The 22,931-nt window shown below is 43.2% G+C and overlaps 1 pseudogene; it reads left to right on the top strand.

Moving 5' to 3' along the window:
* The window catches only part of LOC127441452 (T-cell immunomodulatory protein-like), a 197,356-nt pseudogene that overhangs the window by 109,306 nt on the left and 65,119 nt on the right, over positions 1–22,931 (top strand).

The raw sequence follows: 22,931 nt of genomic DNA, 5'->3' as shown, positions 1-22,931 counted from the left end.
TGTCCTCATTGCGAGAACATGACCATGGCAACGTTGCGGTCGCGGCTTGCATTCGTAAGAAGCAAGCCACCCCAGCGGCTCCCCGCCTCGGTCCTTCTACCTATGGGTATGAGGCCATGCCGGTTAGCACTGGGGGCAATTTAGGGACCTCAATGGGAGCACCTTCGCCGGGTAAACCCCCACGGACCTCCCATTCCCCAGCACGCTCGCTTGCCCCGGTCGGGCTCTCGGATCAGACCGCCGTCTCGTCTCACGGCGAGTTCAACCTCTTATTCGGAGCCCAGGAAGACGATGAGTTATCGAGCGCAGCATCGGAGAGCAGGCTCGTCCACTCTGACGTGGACGCCTCGGCTAGGCTCCCTCCTTCGGGTGTTGTCGCCCAGTCTCAGGCCGATGCGGAGATGATGGAAACAGGGAACAGGTAAGTTCCAGGACAGCTGGCCGGGTGTACCACTTGCGTATAGCGTCTTTCCCCTCCCATGAGATGAAGACGTGTGCCTTTGACTCCCAGTCGTGTTCACAAATTGTGATCCCTGGATGACTTTCCTCCTTAGCCCTGTGGCAGACGAGTTTGCGGAGAAACTCACTGCCGGCCCAGTACATGTGCTAACTAAGCCCTGTACTAGGGTAGGTGCTCCACATGTGCTGGTTCCCCATAGGTGACCCCATGTGATATATCTTCCGCTAAATCATTTCTCTGTCGGTAAACTGCGTCTTCCTTGGGCAGAGGCCCCTCTGCCCCCGGTCACCATGCTTGTAGAAACTCCTCCCCCCTCGGGTAGGACCTACCATGCGACTTCTCCACATGACATACTTCCGACAAGACTCAGTAAGACCATTTGACGTATTTCCACTCGAAATACCACCCCCCCTTCTCTGGGTGGGGTGTGGTCTCCGCGGTGTCTTCCCCTTGGGAGTGAACCCCCCCCCCCCCCCGACATAGACATTTATGGCCCCCAGTCAGTTAACAAATTCCACTCTTTTTGGGGAGAAAAAAGAGGAAAAGAGGCTACGGCTGGGCTAGCCTGTCCCTATTTGTTGGGCAGTCGACTTGTTCCCGAAGGACCGTTCGACGCTCATAAGAGCGCTGGGGGAGATTACATGACGGCCTGGTGCGCTGGCTACGAGGCACACAGCGGTCTGCCCGTCTCGCACCACCAGTCCACGTAACACAGTTCAGCTAGTTGTGGCATTTTGTATAGGGACCCCTAGTGTCACTACATCGACACAACGTCAAGTGAGTGACAGATAGGGAATGTCCTGGTTGTGTCGAGACATTGTGTCCCTCTTGCCACAACGCTGAACTACCCGCTGAAATGGCCGGGACCTTGTCTCGGCTCCTCAGCGCAAAACCTGAATGAGTGGTTGCATACCAGCTCCTTTTATACCCGTATGTCCGGGGAAGTGGCATGCAAATTCCACTCGCCAATTCCCATTGGCCTTTTTTCAAAAAGCAGAGGTGTTCGGGGCTCCCAAGTGTGACCCCTAGTGTCACTACATCGACACAACGTCTCGTTCCCTGATGGAGGTTACGAAAGTAACCAGGACGTTGTCTTTATCAATAAAAAAATAAAAAAAACATTGTTATGTGTAACTACCGGTATTCACAATTTTGTGTTGCTTGAAGATTAGTTATAGCTATTTCTTTAACCGTTTAAACATTGTTATTTTAATGTCTTAAACTTCTTGTTATTATGTCTTTAACAGTTTGAACTCCATATAAAATAACTTTAAACCACAGTTCAACAGAAATAGCTCTAGATAATCTGTCAAGCACTTAGCAGGAAATTCTGCTGCAAAGTAAACAAACATTGCAGGCTCTCGTTTTTCCTCATAATGAGACGAATAGGCCTGCAGTGCAAACCACGAATTTGACTTCACTTTTCCATTACAGCCGTTTTGGTTGGTTCTCGATTTAAAGATATTCTATAACTACAGTATTTCAGTTTATACACATGCACACACACAATTCAACCTCTGTCTTTGCCATTGCCGTCTTCTGCATTGTTGATTCTGGTTGTGTACTGAGGGTTAGGAGAAAACAACATTAGCAGCCATTACAGAAGGCTTTCTCTTTTTTTCTCTTGCATTTCCTCTTTACAACTCTGTGTCCATTTCCCCCTCCCTAGATATCTCTACCCATCTCCCTCCTATCTCAGTCTCTCTCCCCATGGATGCAAACATGCAGAGATCCACCTGGCCCTCTGTTTTAAATTCATGAGTGAGTAAGGCCTGTAGCATCTGTGCTTGTGCCTCCCCCGCACAAGTACAAATGACCCCACTGAGAGAGAGTGTGTACCATAATGCTTCCCATAATGTTGGGCTTCATTCACTCCATTAGCCAGAGTGTCTAGTTTGATTTTCTGCTCAAATTCAGCTTAAAAAAATATTTTGTTGTTTTTATGAAATTAGAAGAACTTTGGATGTCCAGTCTTACAGTATTGCGTGTCACCCTCTATTGTAATTTTCAAAGCAAGTGTCACAGTATTTGAAACCTAATGCACATCAATTTATATTTTAAACAATTATATTATAGCTTTCTGTATAATACTTCATTTACCATAGTGCTATTAATAGTTTTTGTTTTTATTATTATTATTATTCATACTACATTGAACTGTGGGGTAAAAAAGGTGGCTTTTGTAGGACTACATTGCTTTTATGTTTCTATAGATGAAATTACTGTTACAAACAAATGGCGGCAACACTTCCAGGTTCTTTAAGCATAGAAAATAGCTGTTTTATTCCAATTTAGCTGACCAAAAAGTCTTGTGTACAGAAAGAACCTGTTTCCCAAAGAATGATGGAAAAGTTGGCTTGTTTAGATTCCCATCATCTTGGAATCACTTCATCATTTTTCATATCATTTAACATAAATGATGGTATTTCACAGATCACATTCATTATAATCACCTATTCTAATAAGACTCTATTGAATTTATTTTTGAAGGTATTACACCCATTTCATTTGCAAACAGTTGTTTTTTTCCAAGTGCATCTGACAAAGGCCATTTCGTCACAATAAATCATAAGTATTTAATTTTTAAATATTTGAATATGGGGAAAATACCATACTCATACATTCGTAATTACATTTACTCAAAGGTGCCTTTAGTTTTGCAATCAAACCTCTGAATGTTACTTTTAATATAGACAGTGGCCTGGACTGTTCATTGACACTGTGTGAACTTTATAGATGTGTTAGTGCGGCCATTTTTTGTTAATATACAGCACTGTTTTACATTAATAGTGACCTCATGCGTGATAGCTCATGTTACAGAACGGTCTTCCTCTACAGTGGGTGCCAGCGCTGACAGACTTCCAGAGGAAGGATTCTGTGTGGGGCTTTGTGCCCCCTCCAGACAGTCCCGCTGTGGGAGAACTGCACAGTCCCATCACCCTGCACTTAGGGGACTACAACCTGGATGGTTTTCCTGATGCCCTGGTCATCCTCTGTAACACCAGTACCAGGTAAGTCAGAGGTGGATTCTGTGTTAAAATGTGAATGCAAAAGTCTCATTCATTGCAGAAAAATTAAGGTCTACTGTATAATTATGCAGTATTGAATTGTAAAAGAAGTCTTTACTATTTTGCTTTAAAAGTTCAACAAAAAACCCTCACCACCATAAGGATTTTAAATATACTTTTAAACCACAGAATGTAGTGCTTGAGAACTTGGACAATTTTTTTTTATTATTATTTATTTCCTCTAGGCTAGGACTGAAATTCAACCTTGATTATTTTCCCTTTTATCCAACATTTTTGATATTGCCACAGGAGCTGCTTTTCAAAGCACTGCAGCACTGCTTCCTTCTCCCTTTATTCCTTGAAAGAAGTTGAAGTTTCAGAAGGTGGATTTCTTGGATAATCTCAATATAGTGATAAAACAGGCAACTTGGCTGTATTCAACATTTTTGAAGCATTTTAGTTTTTTTTCCTGAACTCCACTTACAATGTTTGTCAATGTTTCTTGCACCAAAAACAAAGTAGATTGATCATGACCACTCTCTGACCTTTAGAATGTAACCATGTGTTTTTACTACTGTACTTTTAAGACTTTAATATACAACTGACCTCTGTCATGATTGGCTAACTTCATCGCATATAAAAAGCAGAGTAGTTCAAACTGTCTTTGATCAGGGAGAGCCAAGTTGTTTAATACTAAATAGGTGTTGATGTAGAGTATAAAAGTGGACAGACATACTGTATGTAAGTGTGCTCATGGTTGTGATATCACAACCATAAAGATTTCTGAATGACCGTTGTTGGATCTTAGTTTCTATATGGTTTGGAAAGATAGTATTTTGTTAGAGTATGTCAAAATCATGAATCACATTTTTTTTTATGATTCATGGAAATCCTGTTTTCAATTAGATGTCCCCTTTGCACATCTTAATATGATATATTAAGCCATACTTCATTCATTATTACAAGAACATAGAATGAATGGCCAGTAAATTGGATAGATCAGAGGCCTTATTCTCAATGAAGGCTGTGTGATGTGACAATGCAAACATTGTCATCAACAAAAGGGAGAGAGCAGTTGGCTGTAAAGAGCCAAAAGCTTGTCATCGGTTTTCGATGTCACCCAACCTGAGTGAGCACAGAGAGGCCTGAGAGAACATCAGGAAGGGCATGGATGGATTAACAGCTCTCTGATTGAGATAAGATACCAGAGGCTTTGCTGCTGGCCCCGAGGTGACTCTAAGAGATGCTCCAGATGCATTTAGAAAACAGAGCACTTCAGCTGTCCTCAAGGGCAGGAGATTTGTGTACGGACTTATGCCTCCTACACACTACACGACTTTCAAAGACGTCGGATTGTGGTATCGTTCATATCACACAACTATCTGTCTTGTCATGGAATCCGTAGGGTTTTCAAATTACACGAGGAATCGGCGACGGGTGAACACAATACAAAACATTTCTATATTGACGAATCCCCGATGACTCTGCCTGGACTCCAAATTACATTTCACAACAGTGTACACGCGAGAAGTGATACGAGATACGAAAACAAATGCATGATCATATGTTATGCATTTCAGAATATGATGTGTATGTTTTTAATCGCCTTTACATAATGTGTAAAGGCATCATATATTTTACTGGTTACAATATGAAAAAGTCTACTGAAAAATCTACCTATTTGCTTACCTGACTGTCCAAGAGAATTGGCAATTTCTCTCCAACTCTTCTCTTTCTCCAACCGGTTGTGGTACAATTCAGAGGAAACATCAAATAGGCACTGGAGCTCCTGCCAATGCTCCACTAATTTTTCCGCCATTTCTTCAGTCCAATGAGACTTTCTTAATACTGCAGCCATGCTAGTTGATGTTCTGTTGCAGGTACATCAGGACTCCTCCCACTGAAACTTCCCATGCCCCGTTTCTTGCTCTCTCATTGGCTGTAGGTCAACGCTGCAGTTGTATTCAGTCAAAGCAAATTTCATTGATTTGGAATCGCAGACAGGTCCAGATATTTAACATGCTAGATATCTCGCTGACATCGGCGAAGCGTCGGCGCTTCTCTGAGATTGTGTCTTTGATAATTCATACATTGCGTTCGTCGCTCATGGGAGCGAGCTCTGATTTGTCTACGATTTCGGCTTTTGTCGGCGAGTGAAAATCGGGCCTAAAATCGTGTGTAGTGTAAACTCGTATTAGAGAGTCCCATAAAGTCGATTTTAAGCATAGAAGAGTTTATTCACTTGCACACATAGAGTCCTTGAATACAAGTTTTTTATGATTTTTAGTCATTTGTCTTTGGTATACGTGCTTAATACATTAGGTCAGCCCAATCTTTAAGTCAGTGGAGGCTTAACCCTTCCCTCCTGTTGGGTCATTGTCATAAGACTTTAATGCAGCTATAGGCTCCTCTAATCACCCCACAGCCAGTCTCATCATCAGCACATCGACAGTAAAAAGGCAACAAGCATCCAGATACCCCAGAAATACACCAGAGTTTGATCAAGCCAGCCTATTGTCATTACTATTGTCGCCTTAAATGGCCTTGGAGAGTGATTTTATTCTCATCAGCCAGGAGCTGGGCATTAAAACCTCCTCTCTTCACAGATGGCCACTTCCTTATCTCACACCAATCTGTGCTCAGATCACTCTCAACACTCCTATTGGCTGGGAGCTTAACTCTCTCATTAAAGTGACTACGCAAACTGCAGCATCTTTCTCTGAATCTTTGGACTGTTTGAATACTGCGCGCGTGTTGTTTACCTAACCGTTATATCTTTAAAAAGCACTTATTGTTTGCCTTTTCCATTTAATTTTTTTTTTTCAAACTCTTGGTGGAATCACATTAAGGATCTAGAGTTTTGCCAAGAGTTTTTTTCACTCCCGCTTTTTTCTATTTACAAGTTGATGATTTCTTACCCATTATTTCCGGAATATATGTATATTTCAGTTTTGTGAAGGATTGTAAGAAAACAAGGCACCCTCCAAACTGTTCTCGGCACTAAATCAACATCTCTCAAGAAGAAAAAAATAACAATAAAGAGAGTAACATTTTGCTTACAAATACAGGTTTTTGCATTTTGTGTGACTGTATGAAATAAATGGTAATAGGGGCCTTGTGGATTTTTCAAGAGGGCAGTACACATATTTTTGAGGTCAAGAACAGCTCTTGGCATGCTGATATCCACTGAACAAATTGGCATTTTGCAGTTTGAAAATGAGTGATGAATTTTGATGCGAGTAATGTTGTGCCAGTTTGTTTTCCCCAAAATGCTTTAAAACGGCCTCCAGCCTATTTTGTCAGCAAAGGTTGTCATGGTTTCTGAGGTGAAAGAGTCTGTTGGTGAGTGTTTATTTGTTTATTTTTTGAGTGAGTGGGTGGGTGAGAGAGTTTACCCAACCAGCCAGAAACAATTTAAAACTGAAATGAGAGCTTCGCACCTCTTTTAAATGAGCCATAAATAGTCATCAGCAGATGAAGAGTACAAAGATTCATATAAATCAAAATGTTTTGAACTGTCGTTGGATTAAAATGTGTTTGCATTAAATTCTGTTTAATCTCATTGGCTTTCCTGATGTTCTTCATCTCTCCATCCTCTTCAGTTTTAGACCACAGCATCAGCCCTCTTTCTTTTCTTTTTTTTTACCTCCTTCTGTTTCCCCATCTTCATGATGTGCTTCTGTCTCCTCTCTTTCTTTCTCTCTTTCCCTCTCTCACTCTGTCACATCCTGTCGAGGAGATATAAGATAAAGGGATGGCATTGGCAGATCAGGTGTAGGTGTACATGCTATTTGTAGCTACTGTGTGCCCTTTCATACAAAACTGAATAAAAGCTTACTGTTTCCTATTTAGTCTGATTTTTTTTATTTTAAATCTTGAGCATGTGTGGAAAGAAAATGTCAGAGAAATGGAAAGACATTCAGAATGAACCACTGTTACATCATAGAAATTGCTAAATTGTTAAATCATTACCAACAATTTCAAAAGTTGGAAAATGTTACAAGACATTTTAAAGACTTGTGTGCTTTTAATTAGCATTGCAGAATGGCTTTGAGCATTTCTTGTCTTACTCTAAGGAGAGAATGGCTGTAGAGAGCACCATGACTTTGCCGAGTCGGTCAGTCGTGGACTTGTCCTAAAATATGAAATAAACAAACACACTCAGAGTAGCCACAGTTTCCTGGTGAAATGAACAATAGAGGCACTACTACAGCTCTGTGTTTTATACACATTCACACAAAGCACGAGTACAATGGCTGATTATGACTTTATAAACCCATATTTTTCTCTCTATTATTCACACACTGCAATGTTATGATATCGAAACTTTTATTTGAAAAACAATACATTTGAACACTTGTATTACAGACCCAACTACATTTACACACTTATGTGATATGTGATATGCTTGTGCAGTATCTCACCTCATAGAGTGTTGGGCTTGGATCTCGGAAGATAGAGACTCGAGCCCAGTCAAGCACATAAGCTGGCACATGAGACAAAATTGTCATAGAAGCAACACAAAATGACGTGGTTGCTTCAGAAAATTTGCTTTTTTTTAGGTTTAGGTTAAAGTTTTTGTTAGGTAGGTAAGTTTTACTCATTAAAACCTCCTTTGAACATTCACCTTAAAAAACTCATCTGATTACGACACCATTTTACTCGCTTTTGGCGGCCCTCGCTGGACATTTCACTGGGAAACTGCAGCAAAACGTAAAATGAAGTACATAATTTTGTTTTGCAAAAATGTTGCCATGGTAACAATTTTCATTAGATCAGGCTGTTTATTTCTCAATACAATTCTGTTGCTTTTGCTATGTTAAAATCGCTAGTTCGGACATCAAAATACAGTTATTTTAAATATTTGAACTTGATAATACAGCAATTAATAGTTAGTATAAGGTCATCATACCTGTCCTGGGCTGCTAGCCACCGCCCATCCCTGCCTTACTCATTTGACCACAGTATAGCCTTACCTTAGATATACACACGCACAGGTTTTTGACTGTTGACACACTCAAATTTGTCTGTTCGTTTATATCACAACCATGCCTCACATCTGCTTTGTATTCTGGACGCTAAGGAAAAGCAGTATTGAGACTTCCTCTAATACAGCTCTGATTCTGTATGGACGTATCCTTGACTTACTGTTGGAGGAGTAATATTTCTAGGAGATGTCAAGTCCATCACTAAGAGTGTCTTGCCCACACGCTGACTATGATGCGGAGGAGCTCTGAATAAGATTAAGTCAGTGTTCTTGTATGTTTCTGTAAGCGCTTGTCTTCAACTGTGATGGGCTTCTGTACCTCTGGCATCCATCCTCTACTGTATGTTTAGCGACTCTTTTGTTCTAGTCTGTGTCATTTTCTGAGAAAGTGACCTTGGGCAAGGAGAAGCAGCTGAAAAAGCATCAACATTCAGAGCGATTTAAAATGTGCTTTATGACTTTTATAACACTGATCTCTCTTTCGATTCAAAAAATTATTTGCATTTGTTTTGCCAGCATTTTTGCAGCATAATTGCATACAAGAAAAAATTGTGCAATATAAAATAAAGTGCAAATAAATTATATTAACAAAAATATCAGTAGTATAAAATGCAGTAATATGAAATGAAATAAAGTAACAGTAATCAACATATATAAAAATGAATAAATTAAAAAAGTAATTAATTGAATAAGTAATTAAGAAAGATAAAGAAAATAGTACCAATGAGCATAATGAGTTTAGTGATGGAGAATCAAGGCAGATCAATCACTGTCCCTCATACTATGGTAAATAGACACATACCATGCTGCTATTACACAGCAGTCCTTTTGTTCCCCTCATAAAAAAGGGGAGTTTTTCAATTATTGGTTACATTTTTATTTGATGTATCTGTTTAATTTAGTAAGAAATGTCAGAAAATGCTGTACTCTCTCTCTCTCTCTGTTTTTAAGGCTCTATAGCAGCTTCAGTTGGCCAAGAACTGCCCACTTGGAAGGGAAAAGCCATCTAACTGACATGTTAAGCAACTAGTCACAGTTGGTTTTGTCATTAGGTGATGATTAGGGGTGGGGTTATCTAAGATGTATCCAGTAGCGGTTTTAACCACCACGCAAACCACGCAATTGCGTGGGGCCCCAGACGTCTGCGGGGGAGGGGGAGGGGGGGGGGGCGGGGGACCCGCAAAATATTAACTATTGTATACAACAAATCCTCAAAGTAATAAAAACACTGTATCATATTATACTGACTAACTGGACAACAATAAATAATTGTTGGGTTATAAAATTAATAAATAAGAACTGAATTCCAAAATGTTACTGGGTGAAGTAGTAGGTTTTGCACACCCTGTTCAAAAAATTTTTTTTTATAAATTTATGTAGGTAAATATTGCTTTTTTATTACTGTATTGTGGAAAAACTGGAAAACATGCATAATTATCTTTAACTAGATTTTTATTTCATTAAACATTTTTAATGTACTTGGCTACAATGGTTGATAGGATGAATTTAAAATTATGATTTAAAATACATTTTATGTAATGTTTTAATACAAAAATTTCAAAATGGGCCCCCAGCTTGGTCGGTCGCTTGGGGCCTCAGAAATCGTAAACCCGCCCCTGGATGTATCATACCATAATAAAAGACGGACATGGAGAAAGAAATAATTTATATAATGGTGCGTGAGTCTCCACGAGCCATTGCACAGAAAACACAGGAAAATAGCGGAAAATGTGTAAGAGTGTAAGTACAGCACAGAAAACCCCATCACAGAGAATTTCACAGACATACATAACAATGTAAACAAAGCGGAAAATGCAGCTCTGCTCATGGATATCTGCTTTGTTTTCTGCTACGTGCCTCAAACGAAACGATCTTTGAATATCTTTAAAAGATTTGATGTAACTAACCTAGGCTGCGTTTCCCAAAAGCATCATAAGCCTAAGTAGAAACCATTAGTGCCAATAGTCTCAACGATCAACTAAACCTTACGAGGCTTTTGGGAAATGCAGCCCTGGCAAACTTGGGCAAATTCTGTGATAATTTCATCCTCAAAAGCTCCTCTTTGTATCAACACGGAACCTTGTGAACACGATTCCGCTTCCAGGCAGGCTGATGAAAAATCCTACATCTGTCTACTTGTGGAAGTTCCATCAAACCAGCCAATCAGATTTGTGCTGGGTTGTTCGAAAAAGCTTTTTCTTATTTTGAGTGCTAAGTGCATCAGACTTAGAGAACAGACTGTAGACTCTCTGACTCACCAATAAAATACATTTTAAAGGGTTGAGGAGGGAAGTTCAGAAGAGTACTAACTATGTTCATATTCACACAATTCACATTCCATCCATTGACTTGTGATCACTTCTGGGTGTACAAATAACACAGTCACATCTTCTCACTCATTCTGCTTTAAGACCACCACATGGATCCTTTCTCTGAATCCAATGTTTTTTCTTTGGTTTAGATCTCATCATTAAAAGCGTTGTGATCATGACCCTCCAACACAGTTGCATTAAGAAGTTGCATAATCATTTTCCACTCGAGCATTCAGTTCTGATGCAGAGATTAACAGTCATGGATCCATCAAAAGCGAGAGATGGCCTCTGACCTTAAAGCAGCATCTTTGATTAGCGAGTGAGATTATTAAGACAGCAGTGAGATTGCTCCATCGACGCTGAATTTCATGTGTCGGACCACAGGCTGAAACATCTGGACACAATGTAATTCCCTGGAACAAGTCCAACATCTCAGGGTATACAGGCACATCTTCCTTTCTAATGGGCACGTTCAGCTTGAGCTCAAGGGATTCTTAGTAGGTGTTTAAAAGTGTAATATAGGGTTTTATTATAATATTGACACAGCCTTTATTACGATGGTGCAAGCTCTGGGTGCACATCAGAGTTTAGGTGTCCTACATTACCAAATGTCCCATATTGTCCTAACTCTCCCTGTTTTTTTTTTTATGGTTTGCTTCTTGACTCCACGCATGTTCATTACTTACTTGTCTCTTGTTACACTGGTCAATTTCCAAGTAAATTACACCTTATAATAACTTAAATATCATTCATCAATATGTATTTAACAAACTTTAATCATTAAACTGTAAAACATTATCTAATCTACTTTGAAATGGGAGCCATCGAATCTAGTTTATGACATTTCCTGATTCTAATTCACCCCTCTTCTCCTCATAATCTCCTGTCCTCTCTCTAAACTACAAATAAAATTGGTAAAAAATAAAATAAAAAAAAGGCCAAAAATAAAAATATTACATAGATTGAAATTGCATATAACTCTGATTTATAATATATATATATATATATATATATATATATATATATATATATATATATATATATATATATATATATATATATATATATATTGAATGTGCCTAAATTACTGATTTGGTAAGTGTTGTATAATGTTTATCAAACTGTCCTCTATACTTTTAAAAAATGTGACTTAAAAATGGAACAAAAATAAAATCCACTTTAGCTTTAGGAGGCACCTAATATTAAAACATTAGACAACAACAAAACATGTTGGATGTTAGTCAACCTGTGGCACATCACCTTTAATCATATGGCATTAGCTTTGTCTGAAATGTGTGCCTGTTGAATGCAGTATAGGCCTAATAAGGACAATTAAATTAAAATGATGTATTTTAGTAATATGTTTCATATTAAAATGTTTTTATTTTATTTTTTATTATTCATTATTTATTCATTGTATTCAAGTTTTATTGGTCTCTATCCATCCGTCTTTTTAAGCAGCACAGATCTAGACACAGAGTTAGCAATCCTCCGGAAATGAAGTGGCTGCTAGCTGTAATTAAATCAACTTTGCTGTAAGTCTGAGAGGGGAAGAGAGATACACACACATTAGACAAAAGCTCATAAGCATAAGGAATGGTTATATATACAGTATATATATATATATATATATATATATATATATATATATAGATATAGATATAGATATAGATATATATGGTGGTCAGACGTCCCATTTTTCCCGGGACAGTCCCGTATTAAAGCACTTTTTCTAGTGTCCCGACTTATTCTGAAAAAATCGGGTTTTGTCCTGTATTTCCCCTCTCCTAAAATTTCTCTATCGCCTATGCGGCTTTCTCAGTCACGTGAGTATATCTAATCAAAGGTAGACAAGGATACGGCTTGTAAAACCAATAAAATCACACCATGTTATTTGAAGTACATGATTGGATTAAACTATACAATCAAAATACCCTATCAACATCCAGTTAGTGAACTGATTGAAGAGTCAATTTGAAAGAGCACACAGATGATATTGCGGCTGGAAAATTTTCAAGGAAGCGTGCATTTACATTTAATGAGGATTTTCAAAAAGAGTTTACATTTCTAAAAAAGGAGTCACAGACAGAGCCTAGTAAAGTGAGGTGTGAGATTTGTGGAGCTCGCTTTTCCATCGCCCATGGAGGCTGCGCTGACATAGTGCAGCCTGTTCATGCAAAAAAGCATGTGGATGCTGCTAAAAGTAAGTGTGCCACACCAAGTTTTAGTGATTCTTTTTTGTGAAGCAAAGTTTAGAGTCTGACAAGGTGCATGCAAGTAAAGGACTTTTTGCTTATCATTCTGTTGTGCACGGCCATAGTTTTCGGTCGGCTGACTGCACTGTGAAATTGATCAAGAAATTGTATGGTCTGAAATTTTCTTCTGCCCACAACAAATCTGAAGCTGTCATATGCAACGTACTCAGGGCCCTACTGAGAGACATCCCAGTGGAAAGACATTCAGAGTAGCCTCGAACACTTCTACTCCAGAATCCCCGCTCTCAGTTTGATTGACGAAACCATGCTCTTTGATGAGTGGGCTTGCGTGAAAAACATTGTCACTCTTTGCTTCACTGAGTGGAAAATGAACAAGACCATGTCTGAGAGATGGACAGACATTTTTCGTGAGCTGGAGAGCAAGACCATCAACTTCGGAGTCTTAGCCATGGTCGTTGTTTTATGCCTGCCTGGGACATCTGCATCTGTGGAGCGTGTGTTCTCATTAATGAATGCAGCATGGACAAAAGATAAATCTCGACTCAGTGTAACAGTCATGAAGGCAATGCTTTTCGTACGTCTTAATTTTGGACTGGACTGCTCTGCATTTTAGGATAAACACTTGAATGACAAGCGCACACTGAGAAAAATTGCTGCCAGCGAAAAGTACAGGGTGACAACAGTTACAGATGCGGATGCACCCTCTACTTCACATTGATCTGCGCCTAGGGAAGGATATGTCAGTTTCATTTTTGCTGGGAGGGGGCTGTCCCGTTTTCCACAAGCAGGAATCTTGTCACCCTATATATATATATATATATATATATATATATATATATATATATATATATATACAGGGTTGGGAGGGTTACTTTTGAAATGTATTCCATAACAGATTACAGAATACGTGCTGTAAAATGTAATTTGTAACATATTCTGTTAGATTACTCAAGGTCAGTAATGTATTCTAAATACTTTGGATTACTTCTTCAGCACTGGTAGATTTTTTCACTTGTTTTGACTATAAAATCTCTGCCAGTACAGTAAGACAAAATACACATGTTAAAAATACATTCTCTGAAAAACCTAAATATCTTATGCAGTGTTGTTTCTAAAACAAGATCAGTCTAATTTATTTTAAGGATTTTTAGATATTTTTACAGGAAAGAAATACAAAAATTATCAAGAATATGATTTTTGCCCTAATATCAAAGGTCTTACTAGAAAAATGAAATTATGATCCAACGTGAATTGTCTTGATAAAAAAAATATGATCGTGCCTGGTGACATGCATGTAAAATGGCTAGAAATAGCATTTTAGCTTAGCATAAATCTGACAATTTACACAAGGTTTATTTCTATTTCTTCTGCTCCAAACTTACTTCAAACTTACTTCTCTGTCTGCTCGTATGAATGTAACATCATAAGAAAGTGTTTCACCGCTGTTCAAATGCACTTTGGATCGCATCATATATATGTATATATGTTTTCCATCTGAAAGGACTGAATATTAAATGAGACTGGTTCGAACTGACAAAGTCTACGGCAACTCAGATAACCGCTCTGTACAATAAAATAAAAATGCATTTACAAGTTTAGGGGTATGGTTAGGGTTAGTCTGTAGTAATTATAATTAGCTTTAAATAAAAACAGTAGATGTCAATGTAATGTCCTCATTTAGATAAAACATGTACAGTAAACATGTTTGTGTTAAAGCAGGGATTTGTACATAGTATAAAACCACAAAAAAATGTGTGTGTATAAATGTGCCTGTATTTGTGTGTTTCCTATCACTGAGCACTGGAGTCTCTGGCTGCTGTAGTACATGACTGAGTTTGCTGAAGGCTACCCCTGTTTCTCACTTCATTCCGCCCAACGCGCCAACCTCCTCCACAGTCAGCCCATCTTCTGCACACAAGAGGGCCATTAACGAGGTGTTTCCCTGTTCCTCTGCACATATACTCACTCTCTCAATCCATCTCTATATCTAGCTCTTTCCGTCTCGTTCTCAGTCACTTTGCTTTGCAGATCAAAGTCGCTCCCCGCCATGCAAATGGCCACCTCTGTAGGACTGCTGCTGAGCTGTGGGCTAATGGTCTTTCCCCGAATACTTGTCCATTTACACTGAAAATGTATTAACGATCTGAATCAGCGGCATCAGGATGCTCACCAGAACTTGTCAGGGAAGAGTAATGATATGTTGATATTTTGAGGGGCATATAGGAGAAAGTGAAGAGGGTTTGCAGAAGTTCGCAAAGCTGCTTCATTTCGGTGTCTTTTTAGAATAGTCTCACCAATGAGTACAGACTGCTTCTCTGCTTCATCTACCCGTTAATTCCTGCAGACCTAATGAATTTTAATGTAAAGGACGCTGTTGAAAATCACATTTATTTTCATTTGTCAATTCAAATAAAATCAAGCATGGAAAGCACAGCTAAACAGCCGTAGGGCCACACTGAAAATCCATTTGTCATCTACGTGAGGCTGCGCCGACTCCAGCATGGACGAGACAGTAGCCAGCCTCTGCTTGTCTCTCTCTCTATCTCTCTCTCCTCTCATCCCTAACCACTACCACAGCTGCCAAGAACACTTATCTGGTGATTAGAGTGGACTTGATCCAGATGTTACAAATATGAAGTGTTGGATCACATTTTTTCTGACATCTTCATCTGCCTGCTCAGTATTTGTTATCAATGATCTTTTCATGGTGTTTCAGAAGTAGAAGAGCTTGTTAATGAGATGTGTTGCGGTAGACTCCAGCTCTCTCATGCACACAGGTGGAGTTTAGAGGTGTGAACTTATCTGTAGTCAGGCTGTAGGTGGATGCACATCTTGTGGTCTAGCAGGTTTGTTCTGGTTTAGCAGAGCTCCTGAGAGACATTATCACACTCTCTCTCGCTCTATTTCTCTCTCATTTTCTGAACTGCTCTAATAGTCTCACTGCTTCTCTGTGCCTCCCTCTCTCTTCTGACCAGCACTGCAGAGAACTGTTAGATGTACATTACATTTAGTTCATTTAGGAGTGTTTCACCATTTTTAGTGGTTAGTTTCAAAACAGCTGAACTCATCTAATGGGCATGTTTGAGTTTTTAGTGTCTTTTCTTTTCAATGTTCACTTTTCATGCTGCAGCCATTGCCAATGCCAAAGTCCCTTCAAGGCAAGTCAGTTCACTTGGCGGTTTTCCTCTTGTGTTTAAGTACAGCTCTTTCAACTTCAAAGATTGAAGACTGAAATTAATCAAACAGTTTGTCACATCATTCGTTTGTCATTTTACTTCTTTGGTTCAAATCACAAATAAATAAAAAAAAGGTTAGTACAGCTAATGGACCTGTGCTTTCTAGAGTTTGCAAAAAATAAAATAAAAAAATGGTGATGTATCAGTTTAAAAGGTGATTAACAATTGACTCTTTTAACTGAAAAGTGATACTTCTTGTAACTGGAATTTTGCCATTCATTTTTCTGCAAGTGGTTGGTGCATCATAATAATAATTTATCATCTGATCTCAGAAAAAAAATGTTGTGCCAGATTTTACATAGATTGGCCACAAGATTTCTTAATAAATCCTTAATTCAGTTCTAAATGGGATTGAATCTCTTTAGAAAAACTGACTTGCCACTCAGTTTGCATTGGTTTAACGCAAAGATGACAGCACTTTACAATATACATTTTGTAATGTAAAGTATGTTGGACCACTTGGGTCATTTGAATCATTTTTGTGATGCATTTATGGTGCTTTCTTGTCATTTTGGAGATTGACAACCCCAGTCCTCATTCAGTCACATTATATGGGAAAGAGTGTCTACATGAGGGTGAGTAAATAATGACAGAAATTTCTTTTCTGGGTGAATTATTCCTTTAAGTGGCTTCAGGGGAAGGCATAGTTCTGCATTTTAATAGGTCAGCTCAGGCCTTCCCACCTGTGTATGATGAGAAATGAACAGAAGAACAGCACCAGTCATTATTCCCTGAAAATACATGTCCTTAGCCACAGGAAGCACCTGCACAGCCCCAACGACCAATGTCACCTCTCAAAGCCACCTGCTGGGGGGAAGTACAGCTACACCACTCGTAGAGGATACCAGAGAAGGATAAAAAGATGAAGTGGCCAATCATGGTTCTTCAGTAGCCTTGACATCTGTGTGAGAAGAGGAGTGAGATCATAGAGATCCATTAAACAGAACTAATGCATGTATAATTGAATGCCACCAGCTGCATGCTCCTTTATGATGTCAGGATATTCTCTTAATAGAAGTGCTTGAGTTTTATAAGGGGCAGGACAAAAGTCTGTCATGAGGACTGGGGAAAGACCTGAGCCTGCACACCATGCATACACACATATACACACAATCATTGGGATGTGATTGCATTTGCAAGCAGCAATTTGGGGGGGGGGGGTTACTATGGTAAAGCTGCTGATTGCTCATATGAAAGCTGCTCTCACCTGCAGTACATGAAGCCTGCATTTGTTTCTCACATGGACAGCACTCTCATTATTTACTCCATATCTACACATTGCATTATTTGCACATTGAGTTATTTGCCCTGGCTGTGCTCAGGCTCAAGTTTAAATCTATAGTGACTGCAGCTGTTTTGGGCTCTGTTGCTAGGCAATGGCCGTCCACCTCATGAGCATGTGTTTGGAAATACTTGTCTCATTGTCAGTCAGGATTAGCAGTAGTTCCTCTAAGACTAGCAAAATGAAGGAAGATAAGTGTCCATACGTGTCAATATTTTTCACTCTCGACAGAGCATCAGATCTGCCATGGAAGTCTATATTCCCATTTGCTTTTAAGATAAATTAGCATCTGAAAATGAAGCCCCAATTCAAGTTTTAAAGGTTTGTCAAACATTTAGCTGAGATTTATTTCCTTATTTCCTTTCCTATAGGATGGATTAAATTGAAAAGTCCCTTAAAAATCTACATCAGCCGATTTAGAGAAGACATGCTCAGTAGAAGTCTTTCAGATTATGTTCCTCTGTTCACTAAACAGCACGTTGATCTTAACAGATCCACTTTCTGTACTCTGGTAATGATGTTTTTGTTCTTTGGTGTAATTTACATGAAAGACACTTACTATGTGAAGTCCATGGAGAGTTTTGAGGAAGCATGGGTTGGTGTCAGGGCTGATTAGCCAAGCAGTGCACACTGAAGCACATTAGTCTGTCAGTTCTGCTGTTTATCACTTTGGTTTCTGGATCCCTGTTGCTCCGGGATAATGATGTCTTGGAAGGGCAGGTTAGGGGTCACTCTTGGGAGCCCGAGACACCTCTGGTCTTTGATAAAAGGCCAATGAAAATTGGCGAGTGGTATTTGCATGCCACTCCCACGGACATACGGGTATAAAAGGAGCTGGTATGCAACCACTCATTCAGATTTTCTCTTCGGAGCCAAACGGTCATGCTCATTGAGCTGAATAGCACTGTTCATTCACCTCTGCTGGATCTGACGGCGCATTTCAGCGGCTTCTCCCTCCTCTGCACTGGTGCACTGCAGAGAATGCCCCTGGGCACTTCGGCAGAAAAACTAGAGAGTATATCTTCTGAAAGAGCATTTTTCCCCTCTAAAAGAGTATATTTCTCTAAAGAGCGCACACACGGAACGTCTTTTTAAAGACGCGTCTTTCTAAAGGTGCCTTTCCGATCGTGTGCTATTCCTGGTTGCGGTCGTTTTCTCTCAACTTCGGATGGTCATGATCACTGTCTTTCGTGTCTGGGCGCGACCCATACGGAGGCAGCGTTTATGAATGGTTCATGTTCTCACTGCGAGAACATGACCATGGCAACATTGCGGTCGCGGCTTGCTTTCGTAAGAAAGCAAGCCACCCCAGCGGCTCCCCGCCTCGGTCCTCCTACCTACGGGTATGAGGTCAGCGCGGCTAGCACTGGGGGCTATTTGGGGACCTCAATGGATTCGCCTCCACCGGGTATCCCCCCGCGGACCTCCCATTCCCCAGCATGCTCGTCTGCCCCAATCGGGCTTCCGGATGAGCACGGCGAGTCTGGCTTCTTGTTCGGGGCCCGCGAAGATGATGAGCTCTCGAGCGCAGCATCGGAGAGCGGGCTTGTCCAGTCGGATGCAGAAGCCTCAGCTGGGCTTCCACCTTCGGGGACGGTCGCCCAGTCACAGGCCGATGCCAAAATGGCGGACATACTTTCCCGGGCGGCCGCGAGCGTCGGGCTAGAGTGGAACCCTCCGCTCTCCCCTGAACCCTCGCGGCTTGATGATTGGTTTCTGGGCTCGCGGTACCGCTCAAAACAGCTGCACCCCGCTCCAGTGCCATTCTTCCCGGAGGTGCATGAGGAGCTGATGAAGTCATGGGAGGCACCTTTTACTGCCCGACCCTGACTCCACAGTTCCCCCACTCTCACTACCCTCGATGGCGGGGCGGCCAGGGGCTATACGGCGATTCCCCGGTGGATAAGGCGCTCGCGGTGCACTTATGCCCGCAGAGCGCCGCCACCTGGCGTGGACACCCTAAGCTCCCGTCCAAGCCCTTTAGGCTCACGTCATCCCTGACGGCTAAGGCCTACAGCGAGCTGGACAAGCCGCCTCTGCCCTGCACGCCATGGCTCTCCTGCAGGTCCACCAAGCCAAGGCGCTGAAAGAACTGCATGAGGGTAGTTCCGCCCCAGATTTGATGCAGGAAATGTGCTCGGCGACGAAGGTTACGGCGCGGTCTCTCGGGCGGACGATGGCCACACTAGTGGTCCAGGAGCGCCACCTGTGGCTCAACCTGGTCGAGATGGGCGAGACCGATTGGGAAGTTCCTTGCTGCCCCCATTTCCCAGGCTGGCCTATTCGGCGAGACCATTGAGGACTTTGCCCAGCAGTTCTCGACGGTAAAGCAGCAGACGGAAGCAATCCGGCACATCCTGCCCCGGCGCAGCTCAAGATCCCGCACCCCGTCTGCTCATCGCCAAGGGCGTCCCCCTGCGGTGACTGCACCGGCTCCGCCGCAGCCCACCCCTCCGGCCCGGCCCCGGCGTGGAGCCCACCGCAGGAAGCCGACGCCACCCGTCTCACAGCCGGCGCCGAAGAACCCACGGAGGTCCTCAGAGTGCCCCTGAGACGGGCAACCCAGGGACGAGGGAACCCACTCACGTGGAGCTGGTAGAAAGACCACTCCATCCCCCGGTGGAGGGCCGGGTGGAAAATCTTTTGTTGCCTTTTTGTTTGATTTCGCCACACGCCCAAGTGGCTGCAGTACCCAACAGTTCAGCAAAAGAGCGGCTTCCTTCCTCCCTGGGTCACATACCCGGTGTGTACGGTCGTCACCACGACTACCGTCCACGGGCTTTTTCTTGCAGGATTGGTGCTCCAGCGGTACCCTTTCTGCCCTTGAGCACCCAGCTGTGGCACACAGCCACCCCCAATGTGGCAGCCTCCACGGCTTATGAGGACAGGCCTCTTCCTCCCCCGTCTCAGGCTGTTCCGGGGGTGGTCACAAGGAGCCAGATAAGTGCTTCGATGTCCCTAGACTCAGCACGGCCACGACATGCTGTGGCACCTCGCGCTCCGCCCTGCCACGAGGCCCCTCCTGCCGGTATGTCTAACGACGTTGTCCCCTTGGTCCCCCTCGCGCGGAATTTGGATGCATGGCTTGCGCTTCCCAATCCATCGCGGTAGCTGGTCCGGACCGTCCAACTCGGCTACGCGATTCAGTATGCCAGGCGCCCGCCCAGGTTCAGCGGTATTCACTTCACCTTGGTCAAGGGCGAAAACGCTGTTACCCTGCGCGCGGAGATCGCTACCCTCCTACGGAAGGGCGCGATAGCACCTGTCCCTCCAGCCGAGATGAAGAAAGGGTTTTACAGTCCCTACTTCATCGTACCGAAAAAAGGCGGTGGGTTGCGGCCAATCTTGGACCTGCGAGTACTGAACCGGGCTTTACACAGACTCCCGTTCAAGATGCTGACGCAAAGATGCATTCTAGTGAGTGTCCGGCATCAAGATTGGTTCGCGGTGGTAGATCTGAAGGATGCGTACTTTCACGTCTCAATCCTTCCTCAACACAGACCCTTCCTACAGTTCGCGTTCGAGGGTCAGGCGTATCAGTACAAAGTCCTCCCTTTCGGCCTGTCCCTGTCTCCTCGTGTCTTTACGAAGGTCGCAGAGGCTGCCCTTCCCCCGTTAAGGGAGGTGGGCATTCGCATTCTCAACTATCTCGACGACTGGCTAATCTTAGCTCACTCTCGAGACGAGTTATGCACACACAGGGACCTGGTGCTCTCACACCTCAGCCGACTAGGGCTTCGGGTCAACTGGGAAAAGAGCAAGCTCCTCCCGGTTCAGAGCATCTCTTTTCTCGGTTTGGAGTTGGACTCAGTCTCCTTGACGACGCGTCTTACGAACTAGCGTGCACAGTCGGTGCTGGCCTGTTTGAAGGCGTTCAAACAGAAAACAGCGGTTCCACTGAAACTTTTTCAGAGGCTCCTGGGGCATATGGCATCCTCGGCGGTGGCCACCCCGCTCGGGTTGATGCATATGAGGCCGCTTCAGCACTGGCTCCAGACTCGAGTCCCGAGATGGGCATGGCGCCATGGGACACACCGCGTGGCCATTATGTCTTTTCAGCCCTTGGACCGACCTCTCATTTCTACGAGCAGGTGTTCCCCTAGAACTGGTCTCCAGGCGCGTCGTGGTCATGACAGACACCTCCAAAACAGGCTGGGGCGCTGTTTGCAATGGCCACGCAGCCGCCGGCCTCTGGACGGGTCCGCAACTGCGTTGGCACATCAACTGCCTTGAGTTACTGGCAATTCTGCTCGCCCTGTGGAGGTTCCGGCCGTTGATCCAGGGCAAGCACGTACTAGTTCGGACGGACAGCATGGCAGTGGTAGCATATGTCAACCGGCAAGGCGGTCTGCGCTCTCGCTGTATGTCACAACTCGCCCGCCGTCTCCTCCTCCGGAGTCGGCAGCACCTCAAGTCACTGCGAGCCACTCACATCCCGGTCAACCTCAACACTACAGCGGACGCGCTGTCACGGCAGGTTTCCCTCAGAGGAAAGTGGATACTCCACCCTCAGGTGGTCCAGCTGATTTGGAGTCGATTCGGTTGGGCACAGGTGGACCTGTTTGCCTCCCAAGAATCCTCCCACTGCCCGCTCTGGTACGCCCTCACCGAGGCTCCCCTCAGCATAGACGTGCTGGCACACAGCTGGCCCCCTGGACTTCGCAAATATGCGTTTCCCCCAGTGAGTCTGCTTGCACAGACTCTGTGCAAGGTCAGAGAGGACGAGGAGCAGGTCATCCTGGTAGCACCCTACTGGCCCACCCAGACGTGGTTCTCGGACCTCACGCTCCTCGCGACAGCTCCCCCCTGGCAAAGTCCCCTGAGGAAGGACCTTCTTTCTCAGAGATGGGGCACCCTCTGGCACCCACGCCCAGACCTCTGGAATCTCCATGTCTGGTCCCTGGACGGGATGCGGAAGACCTAAGTGGCCTACCACCCGCGGTGGTAGACACGATCACTCAGGCAAGGGCCCCCTCTACGAGGCGCCTGTATGCCTTTAAGTGGCGTCTATTCGCTAAGTGGTGTTCTTCTCAACATGAAGACCCCCAGAGATGCACAGTCAGATCAGTGCTTTCCTTCCTGCAGGAGAGGCTGGAAGAGAGGCTGTCCCCTTCCACCTTGAAGGTGTACGTTGCTGCCATAGCAGCACACCACGACGCAGTTGACGGTAAGTCCTTAGGGAAGCACAACCTGATCATCAGGTTCCTAAGAGGCACCAGGAGGCTTAATCCCTCCAGACCGCCCCTCGTTCCCTCATGGGATCTTCCGTAGTTCTTCAGGGTCTACAGAGAGCCCCCTTTGAGCCTTTGCAGTCAGCTGAGCTTAAGGCACTCTCCTTGAAGACTGCCCTCCTGACTGCACTCACTTCCATCAAGAGGGTAGGAGACCTGCAAGCGTTCTCTGTCAGCAAAACATGCCTGGAGTTCGGTC

Source organism: Myxocyprinus asiaticus, chromosome 1 (genome assembly GCF_019703515.2).
Source record: "Myxocyprinus asiaticus isolate MX2 ecotype Aquarium Trade chromosome 1, UBuf_Myxa_2, whole genome shotgun sequence".
NCBI lineage: Eukaryota > Metazoa > Chordata > Actinopteri > Cypriniformes > Catostomidae > Myxocyprinus > Myxocyprinus asiaticus.
This window is presented reverse-complemented; position numbering and strand designations above follow the sequence as displayed.